The sequence below is a fragment of the Mirounga leonina genome, unplaced genomic scaffold, assembly GCF_011800145.1.
Source record: "Mirounga leonina isolate KUSES-001 unplaced genomic scaffold, KU_Mleo_1.0 Mir_151, whole genome shotgun sequence".
Classification (NCBI taxonomy): domain Eukaryota; kingdom Metazoa; phylum Chordata; class Mammalia; order Carnivora; family Phocidae; genus Mirounga; species Mirounga leonina.
The window spans coordinates 75,552,865-75,568,987 of NW_023270377.1; the positions used below are offsets into that span (position 1 = coordinate 75,552,865).

The following is a 16,123-nucleotide window of genomic DNA, read 5'->3' on the forward strand; positions in this document are numbered from 1 at the left end:
ATAAAAATGTAATAAGGGAGATGCTATCAACACAACATCCTTAACTAAAATATTATTGAACAATGAGAAACGGTGATGAAATCTAATAGCTATTATTTTCATTATTCAAAGTACCTATCAGATTTTAAGATCAAGAGGATTTTGTTTGTTTAGGTAGGCTCCACACCCAGCGTGGAGACCAAGGCGGGGCTTGAATTCACAACCCTCAGATCAAGACCTGAGCTGAGATCCAGAGATGGCTGCTTAACAGGCACCCCAAGATAAATAGTTGTTTTATCTCTGTTCTGTAACTAACCAACTTACCATGGGCATTGGATAAATCTTAAAAATTGATGTTTTATAAATCATCAAATTATTTTTTTTCTGTTTATAAAGGAGTGTGGATGTTTATTGTTAAAAATTTAGAAGTAAAACAGAGAATAAAAAGAACCCATAATCTCACCACCTAAAAATAGTCTCTAACATATTGGATAGTTACCTCATTCTTGCATATCATTTCCATACTTTTTAAGTAACGGTCATCATACTTCCTCTGGGGAGCCTTTTCACCATGACTAAACAGCTGCCTCTCTCAGAATATTCATATTTCCCTCACTTACTTACCGCATCTTATTCTAGGCATCTGTTGAGAGGTTTGCTCATTCCTCTTTACCAAAAATTTTAAATGAGAGATATCCTAATTCTTCTTTGTAGCCCTAACACCAAGTACCCTGCATCTATACAAATTAAACCCAGGACTGTTGTTAAAAGAACAAATGTATAAGTGAGTTCAACTGTGATTCTATATCCAACTTTTTCATTTAACATTATATCATTAGAACTGTCCCATGTCATTAAATTCCTTCAAAAATTCATTTTTTGAGGCATAGTATTTATCATATGGCTATACTGCAATTTCTTTAAATGGTTTCTATTATTAATCACACCCCCTCCTTATTTTTGCTATTGTAAAAAGCACAATGTTGCTGTAGAGAAGTCAGTATAGCAGAGAAATAAAGTATGAATCTTACCTTCAAAAAATGGGGGAGGAACATGACTAAAAAATAGAGTGTATGATACGTGATAGTTTTGAATTAAGGTTAAATATCTAATAGCAATGACATACGCTTAAGCAGAAGAATATTCTTATTCTTTGTGATACATGCTGAAATATTTTGAGGTATATATAGAGAGAACAGATATAGCAAAAATTTAGCAATTGGTAAATCTGATTGAATAGGTGAATGGTTCATTGTTCTCAGCTCTCAACTCTTCTATAGACCTAAAATTTTCAAAATGGGAAGGAAACTATGGACCCTGAATTTCTACACACTTAGGTTTTAATTCCAGTTTCATCACTTATTAGTTGTGTAATCATTAGTTAATTAATCTCACTGAGCTCATTTTCTTACCAATAAAATAGAAGCAATACTGGTAAATATCCTATAGAATTGTTTTGAGAATGATTATATAGGCTAACACACTTAAAACATTTATCACCGTTCCTATTGTAATAAGTGCTTTATGGTGGTCAGCTATTATGAATATCTTTATACATAAATGTTTGTCTATATTTGCATCATTTACACTATTATAATTTTTTCCTTAGGTTAGGATCCCAAAAGTGCAATTACCGAGCCAAAGAACATAGGCATCTTTGAGGCTGCTGACTGATAGTAACAAATTGCTTTCCAAATGGGTTGGATCAATTTACATTCCAGCAGCACTCTCTAGCACTGGGAATTTTTACTTTTGAAATTAAGGATAGTAAATAAGTAGATTGCATTAATTGATTGCTATCTCAGTATGTCTTAATTATGATCAGTGTCCATTAAATATTTTTAAAGCTTACTGTCATGTCTAAATTTGAGGAACAATACTGATATTCACTGGATTTGCTAAAAAATAAGACAGTAAATAAAACAGTAGGATGAGCACTGTTGTCCATTCTTAAATATCCTGAATTTAGCAGATTCTGAGTGTTGTGAATTATATGTATTTTTCCCCTTGCTGTTCCTCTGTTTCAGATTGTTATTTTATTATAATCATTAGTAAAAGAAAAAGGAACTTACTTTTCTCAAAGCAATTTTTTAGAAAATTTCAGTAAAGGAGGCAATTTGAAGAGTGACTGCAGTGACCGTGGGTGGAGGTAGTGGAGTTGCTGCTTTTTAACATTCCCACTGATCCCAAGTAAACTGTAAATCTAAAGAAATTATATTTCTCGGGCTGTTTGCAAATTATGACATCTAACACAAACCTACCTTGTGTTAATCACAAATTCTTATTCCTATCCACATATTTCATACACTTGTCATGCACACAGCAAGCTTAATCATTCAGAGAATAGTCCTCAAGTGTGGGAGGCAATGAGAAATGAACCCTGTATCTGAAGGAAAAAGAAAAAGAAGCAGTCTTCAGAAAAATATGTAATCAAAGTATTTCAGAAAGACTATTGCATTTTTATCATGTGTCAAGTTATTTCATCTGTAATTCAAAGTGTTAGAATGTAAAGAAAGAATTCATATTTTGAAGGCAAACTGAAAAATCACCTAAAGTTTTGACTTGTTTTCTAAGCTTCCCACTTCAGTTCACACACCATTGGTTTACAAAACCATAATTTTGTGTATAAAGGAGAAAGATGGAGTAGAATCAATCACTAAGTAAGAGTCCTTAGCTTTAATTAGTTTCCATCAATTTCAAAGATTATCCAGGAAAGTTTCCGCTGAACTATCTTTCATAGTTCAGGAATAGTGAATATATAAGCGATCATTGGAAGCACAGTTTCTATTCCCAGTCCAATAAAGAAATTCTCATTAGATGAACAATGTTCTTATCTTTGATGCAATGACCTACACCAACCAATACCATGGCTTAGAAAAAATTGAGACGGCAGACATCCCCATGTTTCCCATATCTTTTAGTTCAATCCAATGAAAATTATCTGCACAATTCACATAGGTTTACTTTGGTCATCAAGGTTCATTTTTCTCATTTCTTTCATTAATATTTTGAGTGTATTAGATCTTCCAAGTTTCTGCCACTTTTCCTAAGACATGTTCTTTTATGTATTTATGTATGTATGTATGTATGTATGTATACATGTGTATTAGCTATACCCCTAATTTCTAGCCAGTAGCTCTCTTCTAAAATTATGAGTCTTCTAAAATAAGAATTTTCAAACAAAGACTCAAAGAAAATCTGTATCAATTCTAGGGTTCAGAAATGGCCCAGTAAGCACAAGGCCATTTTAAGATCTTTACTGAACTTAAGGTCCTTACTTTCAGAGGCACCACATGAAGTAAAACAAACTCATTAAAATACATGCACATGCCACAATAAATATCATTTTTGCTATAAAAATGTTTCAGAGATTTTTTACAATTTTGCCTTTGAAGTTATTTGGCCATGAGTAACTTTCTACAGCTTGGCTATAATTTTTCTGACAACCAATGTGGATGATAGTTGGGAATTTTTATGAAGTGAAAAATATCTAATCTGCTAAAAGTTATGAAATGCACAACCATAAGTCATGAATTAAAAGACATGATTTTTCAGTACATAAAACTAAGATCACATGCACATGCATGTGCACACGCACTAATAACATACAAACTACATTTAGCAACTCTAATGCACCAGTTCAGACTCAAGCCTCAACTGTCTCTTTTAAGAGTGATAGCTGGTCAAGGGAAAAGCCAAGTATTTATGAAGGAGGAGGAGGATTAATTCGACAATATTTTACCTCAGATCCATACCAAGCATCTCCCACATCCTGCCCTGAGGCTTCTCGGAGAGACACTGCTTAGCATGCAGAATGCTCAACCTGGAAGTTTGAGGGAGTTACAGTTTCTTGGGTAAACTTTTCATCCATTGGAGGTAGAGGCAGTTAGATAAAGCCTCCATTTCTTCCTTTCTCTCTTTTTGGGGAACCCATCCTACAGCTTTACTTACATTTAAAATTTCTGGAAGAGGTACTTAAGAAACAACATTGGTTAACTTCTATGGAGTAGGATTGGTAAGGAGAAAACAAAAGCAATATATTTTCACCTTTCTATACCCTTTTGTGACAATTGAAAAATGTGTTTTTATTATACTTAAACTAAAAATAATTTAACAAATACTTATATTTTTAAAATTAATGATTTCATAAAGGCAGGTTAAACTAAAAGAATTCTAAAGAGCTTAGGCTGCCAAGACCACAATACCTCTGAGGCACATTTCTAGTAACTCACTCACATGGCAAGCTCTGTTCAAGGTAACTGCATATGAAACCTGAGAGTTGTAAAAATTCAAGAATGTATAAAATTGTCACAGTTTGGACATGCTGATTTGTGATGAAGCCTGACAAACACTTCTTTTTATGTTAAACACAAATATCACATTAAAATGTATAACATACAATAGGAGTAAAATTTCTTTAACAATCCAGGATTCAGCAAGTGAGAAAGATCAAATTGGTATTGATGTCCAAGAACATGTAGTACTTACATCCTGTTCTCACTCAAAAATAAACAGCAACCATAGACTGTAACAGGAGCTATTTAAGGCTGAGTGAATCAGTACAAATAAATAAGCAGCAACCAAAACAAAGCATATCAACACAAAATTTGGCTCAATTTGATAAGGTGGGAGGTTGAAGAAGTTTTAGTTGAATGGATTAAAAGATATAGAAATGAGCCTTTTTATGGGAATGAGAAATATCTGGAAATAGAAAAGGGACTAAGAACTGAATCAAAGTTAATTACAGTCATTTTCTGCATCTTTCAGCTGAAGATATTAAACTAACTTTATTTGGTGTAAGGTGGGAGGGAAGTGGTAATTATACATTATTTCTTTCTTTTCCTCAGTCATCATCTCACTTCAGCAAATTTAAAATTAGAATTTTCAGTATCCTTAAATGTGTCAGAGATGCAGAGATATTACCATTCCATGCAAATGACATTAAAGGGGAAGTTTTCATAACTTCAGAATTAGCCCATAAGCCAACGTTTTTCATAATCCCTTTTAATTAGACAGAGAAGTAATGTTTCTCAGTACACACCCTTAGAAACACGGCCGTACCAACTGGTGCCTTTGGCAGGCAATGACCTCCTTGCCGTGTTCACTTCTGTATCTCCAGAAGCAAAGAGCTGAGATGCTCTATAACTATTTTGGATTGAGCAGGTGACTGGCTCTAAATCAGTGGATGAGAGAACAAATAAATGGGTGGCTGAGGGAATGAGTGCACAGATGAAGAATTGAATAACCAAATAAATGAAAGAATGCATGAATACATGCACAAATTAACAAGTTAATGAATTAACCGGTGAATTAATAATTGAAACATAAAAATGACTATAATTGCATAAACTGTAAGAAAAGTGACACTTTCCTCCATTATCCCAATGGCCTTCAAACCTGCCAGCACAATGGACTCACCTGTGGAGTTTTAAAGACAAATACCAGACGTATCAGCCAGGAAATCTGATTTCATTGGTCCAGAGTGAGCCAGAGCAAGGCATGGGTATTTTGTAAAAGACTCATTGGTAATTCCATTGTGTAGCCAAGGATGAAAGTAACAGCTAGCCCACTCTTTGAATCACAGAACTCTTTTTCACCTCTCCATCTTTTACACTTTATCTCTCAATCTAAAATTCTCTGTGACATAAAATAAAATTAATAAAAAATAAAATAATATTCCCTGTGTCTACATCTCCAAGTCTAATTTACATGCTCTTCCCACTCTGCCTCACCCCTGAGCCCTTGGTTGACAAATGGGGGCCATGAAATGTATTTCTTTAAACTAGTTAAGCTTTTGTGCTCATTATTTCAGGTCAGAGGGTCAAAAATAAAAAGGTGAGTATAGCAGATGTGAAAAATTATAAATTTATTTAACAGTGGCTCTCACAGACATCTATCTGTAGTTCATATATGGACAAATTACACATGGAAATAATCTTGCTAATGACTGCATTTAAATCCACTAGAATAAATGTAAACATGATATAGTGGTTTATACTTTATAGTCATATGAGTCATACCCTTAAAAAAGGCTTTAGTATATTAATGCTGGGAAATATTGTTCACAATTTATAGAAAGCCACTCAGTGAAGTTAAATAGCACTTATTTGGAGTCAAACACATAGGAGTTCAAATCTTGGCTCTACTATTTAACAGTTATGTTACCTGAAGAATATTGCATAACATCTCTAACCCCTAAATCCCTTTTTTGTGAAATAGGATAATTATAACTATTTCATTGCAGAGTTGGAAGCAATAAATTTGATGAAATGTCTAAAATTACCCTCATAGTGCCTGGCAGAAAATAAATGTTTGATAAATAAAATTTATAGTAAAAAATAACTAGACAATAAGTGATGGAAAATTTAAACCCTACTTTTCTTCCCATCACATTCTATCATACCCCGTCACAAACTATTTCCTAGTTATTCTTACAGCGGTACATCTTACTAATTTTGTGTCACAGATAATATTCCCTGTACCAGCACAAATTCTTTCAGTTGCAGAGAAAACCTAATTCAAACTAGCCTCAAGCAAGAAAATGGAATACATTGGTTCCAATAATTGAATAGTCTAAGGGTACGTATGACATCAGGCCCTGCTGGAAACAAAGGATAAAACATCATCCATATATAATTTCATTCATTCCAAAGGGCTCTTTTTTCTGGGCTGCAAAATAGTTGGCAGAGTTTATGGAACTGGTAAACCTAGTCAAACCCAACTAAAAAAAAAGTATCGTCATACAACACCTCTTTTCTGGACATTCTGTAAAAAGATTTACTCTGATTATATGGCTTAGGTCACCTGCCCATTTCTGAACTATTTGATGCAGGCAGGGGAATGGAGTGCCCTGATTGGCTTAGAACTGTCTCACATGTCCATCTGCAGCCCTTGTAAGCAGGGCTTCACACAGATGACATGAGTGAAGAGGGGAGAGAGGCTGAATTTCCAAATAAAAGTGGCGATTCTTTGTATCAGAGTACATCTTTTTATGCAGAATGGGGGATTTCACTGTGTAAACTGTAAGTTTCACTATGCAATTGACCATCACAAATTTGCCAGCTGAGGACTGAGAAGTAGATATCCCGGGGAAGATGCTAGAAAAAATTTGAGGTCTTGGGGAAAATAATCTTTCCTCCTGAGGTAAGATGTAGGGTCAAACTACCAAGAATGGAATTCCAAAACCTGTTTTTATTTCTTACATTCATTGATCTTTTTCTTTTTTATTGATTATTAGATTAACTAAAATCTTTATGAAAAGTATAAGCTATCTCAGTTGTACTAAAAATACCAAGAGGAGGTGGTTTTATTCACTCTTACCTGAAAGATTTAGGAGGGGGAAAACTAGATCCTGGGTCAGTGTGGAGATGACAGTTGACTGCCCCCACCAAGAGATTCCAGAACACAAATCTTAGGGATTTCATGCTTTGTTTCAGTAAGAGATATCTTATCAATAATTAAATTTTCATAGAATATTGAAGATTAATTCAAAATATCAGCTTTTATTTTAAAAAAAATAGGATAATTCCATAGAAACAGCTTCAAGATTAGCAAGAAATATATAAAATATTGTCCCCAAAGAATTATAGTTTGTTTGATTAAAGATTCTCCTTAAACTTAAAATCAGCAGGAAGGAAGTCATAGAGCTTTCAAATATTTCTCATTTCTGCTTACTCACCAGGAGCTTTAAAAATACAAATGGAGTGCGTTATGAGCCTCTGCAGGTGTTGGAGAATGAAGATAAGCATCTCTTCAATAACCAGGCATTTTGGGAACATAAAGCATATTGAATAAACCCTAACTTCCATCTCTGTAGCATAAAACTATAGGAACTCAAAAGGAGCATGACATTAATGTTGAATTTCTCAGGCTTCTCTGACTTGCTAAATACAACTATTTTCCTTAACCAAGAGTTTTGAATTTCTCATACTGTCTCTGGTGTAATCTTAAAAGTGAGAGAGAGTAAACTATATTTAGGGAGAAAAAAATTGAAGCTTACATTATTTGTACCTATCTTGTCCCAGTAAGCATTTCTCTTTTTATTATTTATGGAGATATGTACAGATTTTCAGAGTGCAGTTCAATTAGTTCTGACAAATGTGTACACCCATGCAACCCACATGCCTATCAAAATATAGAATATTCATGTCACTCCAGAGTTTTTATTCTGGAAAGCACCCATGTCAATTACCTTTCATCCCCACTTTGGCAGCCCCATTGTTATCACTAGTTTGTTCCTTTTTATTGCTGAGTGGTACCTCCAATTTTTTCATTCTCCTTCTGATGGATATTAAGATTATTTCCATCTGGAGGGATTTTATGAGTAAAACTGCTGTGAAAATTTCTGTAAAGCGTTTTTATGGACATGTATTTTTATTTCTCTTGTAGAATGATTAGAAATGAGAGTGCTGGGTCAGATTAGGGATAAGAATTTAACCTTATAAGAAATTTCCAGTTTTCTAAAGTGGTTCTTCCATTTTACATTCCCTCTACCAACGCATGAGAAATCCAGTTGCCCTATATCCTCATCAATACTGAGTATTGACAATCTGCTTAATTTTATAGCACTCTACATGATATCTTATTTGCATATCCCTGATGATTAACAATGGTGAGCATTTTTCATGTGTCTATTGGCCATATGTATATCATTCTTTATAAAGTGTAACTTTTTGCCTATTTGGGGTATTGGTTTTCTTTTTACTTAATTTTAGGAATATTTCAATATTTTATTTCTTTATTTGAGAGAGAGAGAGAGTAAGAGAGAGGGGCAGAGGGGGAAAGAGAGACAGAGAATCTCAAGCAGACTCCCCGCTGAGTGTGGAGCCTGACATGGGGCTCAATCTCACGACCCTGAGATCATGACCTGAGCTGAAATCAAGAGTCAGATGCTCAACTGACTCAGCCACCCAGGTACCTCATGAATTTTAGTAGTATTTCAATGATCTAGTTGTGGTTGTGTTTATTCTCCTTGAGATCTAGAGGACATGTGGACATATCTTTCACTAAATTTGCAAACTATTTACATACTATTTCTTCAAATATTTTTTATGCCCCAGTCTCTCCCTCCTCTTCTTCTGGAACTCCAAATACAAAGATTTCCAATCCATAAACACAAAATGTTTTTTCCATTTATTTAGATCTTCTTTAATTTCTTTCAGCATTTTACAATTTTCAATGTATATGTCTTACACATTTTGGTTAATCTTTTCCTGTATTATTATTTTTGGTGCTACCATAAATGGAACTGTTTTCTTAATGCCATTTTCAGATTGTTCATTGCTAGTGTATAGAAATGTAACTGATTTTTATCCTGAAACTTTGCTGAACATAATATTAGTGCTCATATTTTTTGTAGGTTCTCTAGGGTTTCCAATAGATATGATCATTTCATTTCAGAATAGAGATTTACTTCTTCCTTTCCAATCTGGATGCTTTTTATTTCTTTTTCTTGAGTAATTCCACAGTCTAGATATTCCATTGCAATGCTGAATATAAGACATATTGGATTGATTGATATTTGTATGTTGAATAACCCTTGCATTACTGGATAAATTCCATGTGGTCATGATATACTATCTTTTTAATATGCTGCTGGATTCAGATTGCTAATATCTTATTGAGGAATTTTGCAGTTATATTCGTAAGGGATATTGGTCTATACTTTTCCTTTCTTGTGATATCTTTGTTTAGCTTTGGCATTTATATAACAACGACTTAAGTACTTTGAAAGAGTTGGAGATCTTTGCTGGAAGTTTTTTGGTTTTGTTTTTCTGTCTGCTGATTCAATATCTGTACTAATACAGGTTTTTTCCAGATTTCCTATTTCTAATTAAGTTTTAGTAGTTTGTGAGTTTCTGGGAATTTGCCCATCTCATTTAGATAATTGAATTTGTTAGCATATAATTGGTCATAGTATTCCATTATAATCCTTCATTTCTATAAGGTTAGTAGTAATGTTTCCTCTTTCATTTCTGACTCTAGAAAAATGAGTAATCTTTTTGTTGTTGTTGTTGGTCAGTGTAGATAAAGGTTTGTCAATTTTGTTGATATTTTCAAAGAGCCAATTATGGTTTTGTCAGTTCTCTATGATTTTTCTACTCTTTCTTTCAGTTATTTCCACTTTAATCTTCATTATTTCCTTCCTTCTGTTTACTTTGGATTTAGTTTGCCCTCTTTTTCTAGTTTCTTAAGGTGGAAGATTAGGTTATTGATTTGATATCTTTTTTTTTAATGTAGGCATTTAGATGTAAATTTTCCTCTGAACCTTGTTTTTGTTGCATGCCATAAGTTTTAATTTGCTGTGATTTTGCTTTTGTTCATCTCATCTTATTATTTCTCCTGTGGTTTCTTCTTTGACCCACAGGTTATTTAAGAGTACGTTGTTTAGTCTCCACATATTCGTGAATTTTTCAAATTTATTTCTGTGATTGACTTTTTTTTTTTTAAGATTTTATTTATTTATTTGAGAGCGAGAGAGAAAACACAAGCAAGAGGAGGGACAGAGGGAGAGGGAGAAGCAGGCTCCCCCCTGAGCAGAAAGCTTGATGTAGGGCTCTATCCCAGGACTCTGGGATCCTGACCTGAGCTGAAGACAGACACTTAACTGAGCCACCCAGGCGCCTCTCTGTGATTGACTTCTAATTTCACTTAGAATTGCTGTTGGAAAATTTCAATAGTACACAAAAACCTTGTTCCTATAAGCTCTGCCTCCCCTTTATGTTGGTATTTTCACAAATTGTATTTCTATACAAAGACCAGTAATTATTTTATGCAGTTGTCTTTTAAGTCGTATGGGGAAAAAAGAGGAGTTACAAGCAAAAAAAAAAAAAAAGCAATAATACCATCTTTTTAAATTTACCTATGTAGTTAGTTACCTTTACCAGTGTTCTATATTCCTTGGATTTACTGTGGATTCATAGTGGATTTACTGTCTAGTGTCCTTTCTTTTCAGCCTGAAGCATTTCTTACATGGCAGGTTTCCTAATGACCAACTCTCTGTTTCTGTTTATCTGGGAATATCTTAGTTTTCCCTTCATTTTGGAGGATAGTTTGCCAGATATAGAAATCTTAGTTGATAGCTTTTTTTTCTTTCAGTGTTTTGAGAATATCATCTCACTGTCTTCTGTCTTCCATGGTTTCTGATAAGACATCAGCTGTTAATTTTAAGAAGGATCCCTTGTATATGATGAGTCTCCTCTCTTGTCAGATTTCAAGATTTTCTGGCTTTAGCTTCTCCCTCTCCCTCTGCCCTTCTCCCCACTCCTGCATGTGCTCTCTCTTTCTCAAATAAATAAATAAAATCTTTAAAGTAGCCCTTAATCGAGAGCTGTGGTTCTCAGTTGGGGGAAATTTTGTTCCTGGTGGGACATTTGGCATTGTCCAGATATACTTTTGATTGTAATAACTGAAAGATAAATGCTATTGTCATACAATGAAGATATGGGGTGCTGCTAACCATTCTGCAATGTACAGGACAGCATCCAGAATGAAAAGTTATCTTACTCAAAATGTCAACAATTCTATCATTCAAAAATTTTGCCATAGAGGTAGAGAAGTCCTATTCCAATGGTATGGCCTTTTTGAGATCTCAAAATGATGCTTGAGGTATTTGGCAACGTCTCCCCACTCTGGCTAGTCAAATTCCCAATATCTTCTATCACTATGTCATCTCTGGAATCTCTATTCAGCTCATGACTTTCCCAGAATTGTTTTCTGCCTGACCCAAAAGAATCTGTTCCTGAACACGTGCAGCTGAAAATCCACACAATAACTCACTTCTGGCATTCCTCCTCTATATAACTATTTCCCCTCTGATACTTTGGCATAAAAGTCCCACCTACTTCAGAAGTTCCAAATTTGATTTGTTTCTTCCACCTAGTAAGAATGCTGCCTTATTTCTGGACTCTACTTCCCTACACTACAGTTTGAGAAGTATCAGTGTGAATATGGAGCTTACTCTCCTGCTTTGATGCCCATGGTCTTGAAAAAGTTTTTTTTTTTTATTTGTCCACTTTTATAGTTGTTTTGCCATTACAAGAGAAACCAGGCTAAGAAGAATCAACACACAAAAGAGGACATAAATGAAAGAATTATAGAGAAATAGAGCCATGACTCTTAATGAAATGAAAGAATACATATATTTATATATATATTATATAGAGAGAGATTTATATATTATTGAAACTAGTCAAAGAAACATTTTAAACCTCTAAGCTTATATCTTTCCAATATTAAAATGCATATGTAATTTTTACATGAGTATTAATATTTCTTATTTACCTTTGCTTAAATTATACTACCAAGGTACAAAATTTAAGTAAAAGAAAATCAGGGGCGCCTGGGTGGCTCAGATGGTTGGGCGTCTGCCTTCGGCTCTGGTCATGATCCCAGGGTCCTGGGATCAAGCGCCACATAGAGCCCCACATCGGGCTCCTGGCTCAGCAGGGAGCCTGCTTCTCCCTCTCCCTCTGCCTCTCTCCCTGCTCATGCTCTCTCTCTCTCTCTATCTCTGTGTCTCAAATGAATAAATAAAAAATCTTTAAAAAAAAAAGAAAATCATTTACAATAAATTCTTAATTACAATTATTGTATCTCTAGAGAATGAACATGGTTTTTTTTTGATGCCTCGTATCAATTTCTCATTTACCCATGTAACATTACTCTTAATTTCTTTTGGAATATTACTCATTCCCCCATCTCTGCCTTGAGTTTTAGATGAAATTGACCCTACTTTTAGCTTGAAGAATGGACTCTGTTGGGCTGAAACCAATCTAAATATACCACCACTTGGACACAGTGACCCAGTCAGATATGGACATAGCCTAAGCCAGTCAGCGTAAATAAAACTTACCTGTAATGCTTGCGAACATTACTTTTCCCTCCTTGTTGGACTAGCTGACAGAAGAATGTAGATCCTGGAACTGTTGCTGTCATTTTTGCAAACATAATATCTAGTCAACACACAAAGAAGTGCACAGTTGAAAGAACTCTTAACATAAAGAATCAGAATTCTAAAGACCTTGTGAAACTCTGAATCAAATAGCTCCTGGAACCAGTTCAGCCTCTGAAATTTTTATTTGAATTAACATATTTTTTCTAAAAAATAGTTTGATTTGGATTTTCTTTCACTTTCAACCAAAATACTCCCAAATTATTTACTCTTATCATAATTATCTGTTTAAAAAGCCTCCCTCAGCAGGTTAAGGTTTGGGGGAAACATTTTTACCTAATGGCAGAATCCCCAAGCCATGGAAGCCTTAATTCAACCTCACAGAGCTAACCTTGTAGCTCAATCTACATGATTCTCTACATTCTCCCAGGATAAGTCCATGAGGACTTGGCCCATAGAAAGACAGGACCTTTGACCAACACCAGTTCTTTCATATTTTTATCAATTCCTATAGTGATAAATAGTTTATGAGACAAACCTGAATATTTACCTACTATGAGAGCAGACCTTAAAAATTGCCTTGGTAATTTATATTATTTTTTATTTACTCTTGCTCTTTAGTTATAGAATACGGTCATTTAGAAAAACATTTAAAAATATATGTGTGTATGGAACAAAAAGTGAGAGTTGCCCATTATCAATTCATTGTCATTCAGAACCTTGCCTTATTCATTTTCAGAGTTATGGATTTCCATAGAAATGTATACACTGTTTGTATAAGGCAATCTCTGAAATGGCCCCCAATGATTCCTACCTCCTAGTAGTCACATGCTCCCCTTGCCCATGGACTGGATTGACTGAATTGCTCCTAATGCATAGAATATGGCAGAAATGGTGGGATATCACTTCTGAGAAGGTTATAAAAAGACTTCCTTCTTGAGTGCAGTCTCATTCTCTCTTGGACAACTTGCTCCAGGGGAAGCCAGCTACCATGCTGTAAGGCAGCCCTGTGGAGAGAAACATGTCAGTGACCTTGGAAACAGATCTGCTGAGGCCTGCCAACAGCCCTGTGAGTGAACTTGGAAGTGGCCCCTTCCCAGTCAAGTTTGAGATAGCTGCAATGGTGGCCAACACCTTGACTACATCCTCACGAGACCCTGAGCCTAAGCCACCCAGCTAAGCTGCTCCCACATTCCAGACCCAGAAACTGTGAGATAACAAATGTTGCTTTAAGCTGCTATAGTTTGGAATAATTGGTCATGCAGCAATAGAAATCTAATACATTTTCTTAACATGCATTTCTGATACACATTTCTTCATATTTGGATATTTGTTTTGATTAAAGTATACTCTTCTTTTTGTGTGTCCCAAGTATGACTCCAACTCCTCCAGATCAAGATGATGTTCAAAACACTAAAATGTTAACATTGTTTTTCCTTCTTTGTATGAAAATTTAAATTGTTCTTATTTATTATCAAAACTTTCATTGTATATGAACCTGTAAGGTATAGGTATTGTTTATGCTGCTTTTATACATGTTGGCTCCTAAAAATTACCTTTCATCTTTTATTCTGCCATAAATTTGTTATTCCCTGAAATAATGATCTTACTTTTTATATATGGTCTTGTTTGGGTCCAGGAAGTATGTGTGATTTTAATGACCATTGTATCTAATTTATTGTTTTTGAAGCTTTAAGAGCATCAAAGTTTCCTCCAGCACTCTTCTGTCAGACAATGTAGTGTCCCAGATAGGGACTACTCCTGACTGGCTTTTAGAATGGGAAGTCAGGTAGATCAGAGCCGCTCCAGAGATGTAACCATCCTTGTATCATTGATTTATAATGTAAAATTCTTGAACAAAATATTAATGATCTAAATTCAAAACTATTTTTTTAAATAGAATAACTCAATATGACCAAATTGACGTTACATGAAAAGTTGTTCAACATTTACAACTTGAACAATGTAATTACTACATTAACAAATTATAGGATAGTAGATGAACAAAAATTATGTAATACAATTTGACCTCCATGCATGATTTTAAAAAATACATTTTCTCAAATATTCCATGATAACAGAAAATGAATCCCTAGGAAGTAATATTTCTCATCAAAGCAAAACAAAACAAAACAAACAAAAACAAAAAACCCACCATGATGGTCAGGATAACCATAAAACTTATTAAATAGGACTTTAAAATAAAAATTTTAGTGGAGGTTGTATTAGATTTGCTGCAAAAACAAATGACTCTCCAAATTTCAGTGGCTTGTGACCACAAACATTTATACTTTTTGCTTCCAATATTTTATTTCTCAACTTAGGTGGTTTTATCTGGTTGTATACTTTATAATTATTCTTTAACCTATAAAACTATATATTTATGCTTTGTATACTTTTATAATGTTATGTTTCAAAAAAAATTAAGTTCAAAATATGGGAATGGATGAATTTGCCTAAAAATAGAATTTAGAGTGTGAATAAAAGAGGTACCAGAGCTGAATAAACCCTAAGGAACTCCAATTAATATTTGAAGGTTGGCAGAAAAGAAATTGCTGACAAAGCAAAAGAAAAGCAATTAGAGGAGGAATCAAAAATCTAGGAGAATGATGTGTCATGGAAATTAAAAAAAATAGTTTTTCAAGGAGTTATTGGTCAACTTCTTCCAATGTTATAAGAAGTTGTGCAAGATGATGACTTTCTATTTGAGCTCTTAAAAAAACCTTAGCAATGTTCTCTTCCACTCCCTCATTTTACACCTGAGACTTAAATAGGAAGAAGGAAAAAAGGAGAAGCAGAAGAAGAAAGGACGGACAGAAGGAAGAAAGGAAAGAAGAAAGGAAGGAGGGAGGGAGGAAAGAGTCCAGAAAGAGGAAAGGACTTGTACTATGTTATAGAAGGGTAATTCTCGAAATAGGACTGGATTTTGTGACTTCCTACCCAGTCCGAGAATCATGAGTTTTATTCTGGCCAGAGTGCGTGGGACTGTTATATTTCATGAGTTCGACAGGTCTTCTATTATCTCTCTAATACTGGCTTCAGAATATAACAATGAGAAGTGGTGGTTTTACTTAAATACCCTATCATTTTTTAGACTCTCCCATATTTTTGGGAAACTTTATAGTCCTCTCTTTCCTTCAGTATTGACTGCTGGACATTCAGGAAAAACCACATTCAGCTGCTATGAGCAAAGCCTCATACATATTGAATACTGCAAGGTCTAATGATAAAGAATCTTCTTCCCCTTCTCCT

General features: G+C 34.4%; 1 long non-coding RNA gene across 1 annotated transcript in view; it reads right to left on the minus strand.

The window, feature by feature from the left end:
- The window catches only part of LOC118012440, a 29,252-nt gene extending 14,936 nt beyond the window's left edge, over window positions 1-14,316 (minus strand). Inside the window, exons 1-2 of the long non-coding RNA XR_004679710.1 lie at window positions 13,686-14,316; window positions 12,833-12,908 (exon numbers count right to left, since the gene is read on the minus strand). This is a non-coding gene — a long non-coding RNA (uncharacterized LOC118012440). The remainder of the gene's footprint in view (window positions 1-12,832; window positions 12,909-13,685) is intronic.
- Window positions 14,317-16,123: the final 1,807 nt, after the last annotated feature.